At 48.4% G+C, this 3,613-nt stretch overlaps 1 pseudogene; it reads left to right on the top strand.

Moving 5' to 3' along the window:
• The first annotated feature begins 2,223 nt into the window (after window positions 1-2,223).
• Window positions 2,224-3,391, top strand: LOC123618215 (actin, cytoplasmic type 5-like; annotated as a pseudogene).
• Window positions 3,392-3,613: the final 222 nt, after the last annotated feature.

Genomic DNA, 3,613 nt, shown 5'->3' with positions numbered 1-3,613 from the left:
TTTTCCATTTCTCTTACCCTGCCAGGCTCTTGTGCGTTCCACGCCAACATGGTGGTTCTGAAGGGTGTAGAAAGAAACAGGGAGAGAGGATGTAATGGTGACCGGTGGCTCAGAGCATTGCTCAGAGGAGTGAAAGCTGGGCTGATGAAGAGCGCCCAGCCCTGAGGAGGCGTAGGGGGCAGGAGCTTGCAGGAACCCAGCAACCTGGGCTGCTTCAAGGCATGCAACCCACCACGTGAAAAACAAACTGAAAAACCCAGGCCTTCAGACACACTGATACGGGTAACGAGCAAGCTGGTGTTAAGTGAAGGGTGCAGGACTTTGGGACCTGGGTGCCTGCCCCAGACACTCTTCAGCTAGACTAAATCTGGGCTCTACAATGTGCATCCAGGCCTAGTGATCTGGATTGCATATTAATCTCATTTAAATGAAAAATCTACTGAATGCCTCCTCTATACAAGGTGCTATACAAAACCTTAGTATTAAGCATTAGGATTGCTTTTCACTGCAAGTTATAGTAGATCTGACTAACAATAGCTTCAACTATAGAGTCAATTAATGGTTAAGCATAGCAGAAAGGGTGGAGGTAGAAATTCCAGGGTTGGTATGACACTCCGGAGATGTCAAAAGATCCAGGATTTTCTGATTTTTGTTGTACCACTATCCTCAGCCTATTTCTGATTTTTTTAAAAAAAGATATGGTTGAAAGTGTCTGTTGAACTGCAAACAATCATGTCCCCAGGGGGATGGGGAAAAGTGAGGGCACATGATCTTTCTTCTCTGTTTCACGAAGGAGGCAAACACTCCCAGCATGCAGACGCAGAATCCTTTTTACATCTCATTGGCCAGAATTGTATCACATGCCTGCACCTGGACCAGTGACTAGCAAAGTGAAGTGGATTACCGCCACTGGTTTGGACCAATCAAAAGTAATCCCCCAGGTCTGCGGTCACAGTCGGCAGGAACAAACTAAGACACTGATAGCAAGAAACAAGGAAAAATGAAAACTGGGTAGATAACCAGCAATATCTCCTACTTATTTATTTGCATGGGATCCTAGTAGACTGAGGCTCAGAGAGAAAATCCTTAAGGGTCTGTAAAAACAAAAACAAAGTGAAAATGATACTTATCAAACATTCCTATTCAGACTGGTAACCACAGTGGCCCAGTAAGCAACATTTGGGCGGTTAAGGCTCCCGGCTTCTCAGCCATGTGACTTGTTTTTCACTGTTATCACCTTTTAGTTCTTGGTGACATTGTTGTCTCATTTGTAGAACAGAACAAAGCTTGGAGTTTTAATAAATTGATATTTTCATAAGTGTTTGAGATTGGACACTACTGGTAAACATCAGTGAAAGTTATTTACAAATGGGGACTGTCCACTGCATATCCGTTTATGACTTTATACCAGACATAATGGAGGGTATGCCTTTACAATAAATATATATATTTATACATGTTTTAAGTGTATTCCTCTGAGCTGATGATCAGGATCAAAATATAGTCTCAGTTTCTTAAATTCTCACCACAATTCAGAGTTTGTGATGTATGGTTTAAAGTGATCTTTAAAAATAAATTTCAGTGGCCAACTTAAACATGGATACCTTAAGAATATTACTGGTAGTATTTGCTCTACTGAACCATCTATTAGGGTTTTCATGTGACTCTGCTGCTGTCACCTCCAGTTCAAACAGTTAAACAGACGCCTGTCCTTTCCTGGAAGCCTGCCACAAGTCTCATGTCTCTTACCTGGTTTATTGTAACGCTGTGCACCAAGTTGCTTAGTTTTGAAAATTGTTTGTTCTTGATGACTTCCCTCTCACCACATTCAATATTCAATCCGTTGTCAAATCTTACCAGTGCTGCCTTGAACATGGTTCTCATACTCTTTCTTTCTTTTCCACTTCTGTTTCAGACGATACAGACATCAAAATGCTGGTTAGGGTGGTTGTCTCTGGGTGGGATGGGGGAGGGAGTCTTGTGTTTGGAGGACTTTCCTGAATTTTCCAGGTTTTCTATAATCGTTTGTCACCAGAAAAATGAACATAGAACCTAACAGAATCTGTTCTTCAGAGGTGTTAATTTGGTTATTCTCAGTGTCCTCCATCTATTTGACTCATGTATGTGAACTGCTTCTAACTATACGATGCGTGTATGTGTCTGTCTCTGTCAGAATATAGTCTTTGGGAAGGCATAACCCTGGCTCATAAACACCCCGCGTAGCCCAGGCATTCCAGCAGTGATCATTCAGCCAAATTTAGCGGAAGACTCATCGCTGCGCTACTGGTCCTCCCGGTGTGCCTGGCTGCCGTCACCTCTGCAGATCATGAGCGAGGACGAAATCATCGTGTTCCTCCTCGGCGATGGCTCTGGAATGTGCAAAGCTGGCTTTGCTGGGGATGACACCCCTGGGCCATGTTCCCATTGTCATCGGCTGCCTCCGACACCAGGGCGTGGGCCCGGAGCAAGCTCAGAACCTGACCCTCAAGTACCCCATGGAGCACCGCATCGTCACCAACTGGGACAACGTGGAGAAGACCTGGCACCAACCACAGCTTCTATGACGAGCTGCCCGTGGCCCCCAAGGAGGACCCAGTGATGCTGACCTAGGCATCCCCTCCACCCCCCAAGGCCTGCTCTGAGATGACTCAGATCATGTTCAACACCTTCAACACTAGGGCCCTGCTGTCCCTGTAGCCTCTGGCCGCACCACTGGTGTTGTCATGGATCCTGGGGAGGGGGTCGCCCACAGGTGCCCATCTACGAGGGGTATGCCCTCCCCCATGCCATCCTGCATCTGCATCTGGCTGTCCTGGGACCTGACTGGCTGTCTTGTGAAGATGCTCATGGGGCATGGCCGCATCCTCCGCACCACAGCCCCGTGGGAAATTGTGCATGACGCCAAGGGCAGCTCTGCTACGTCGCCCTGGACATGGGGCAGGAGACGGTCACTGCGGTGCCCGCCTCCTCCCTGGAGAAGAGCTCCGAGCTCTCTGACTGTCAGGTGGTCACCATCCTCAATGAGTGTTTCTGGGTCCACAGGTGCTCTTCCACCCTCCTCCTGGGCATGGAGTCCCGTGGCACCCCCGAGACCACCTTCACCATGCTGAAGGGTGATGTCGACAGCCGGAAGGCCTGTGTGCCAACACAGTGCTGTCTGGGCGGGACCACCGTGTACCTCGCATCACCACCAGGACGTACAGGGATCTCAGGGCACTGGCCCCTGCACGACTGAAGATCAGATCAAGACCAAGGCTCCTCGTGAACACAAATACTGGGTGTGGGTCTGGGGGGCCATCCTGGCCTCGCTGTCTGCCTTCCAGCTGACGTGAACAGAGAGCAGAAGGATGCCCTGTCCAGCCCCTCCGTCCTCCACCACAAATGCTTCTAAATGGGCCGTGGGTGGGATGCTTCGCATTTGCTACACGAGCTCGTATAAAAGTACACGTTTGCCCTGGCGGATGCTCACACACCGTGCTATCCTCCTGCCACTGGAATAAACCTTTGGAAAGAAATGTGTCCTTGGCGTTTGTATCTAATATCAGCACCCAGTTGTAGAGCTTACTGCTGATTTTAACCTTCTGTTTAAGTTAAACGGGTCCTTTGGTCTAAG

This window comes from Camelus bactrianus, chromosome 1 (assembly GCF_048773025.1).
Source record: "Camelus bactrianus isolate YW-2024 breed Bactrian camel chromosome 1, ASM4877302v1, whole genome shotgun sequence".
In the NCBI taxonomy this organism is placed as follows: Eukaryota; Metazoa; Chordata; class Mammalia; order Artiodactyla; family Camelidae; genus Camelus; species Camelus bactrianus.
This window is presented reverse-complemented; position numbering and strand designations above follow the sequence as displayed.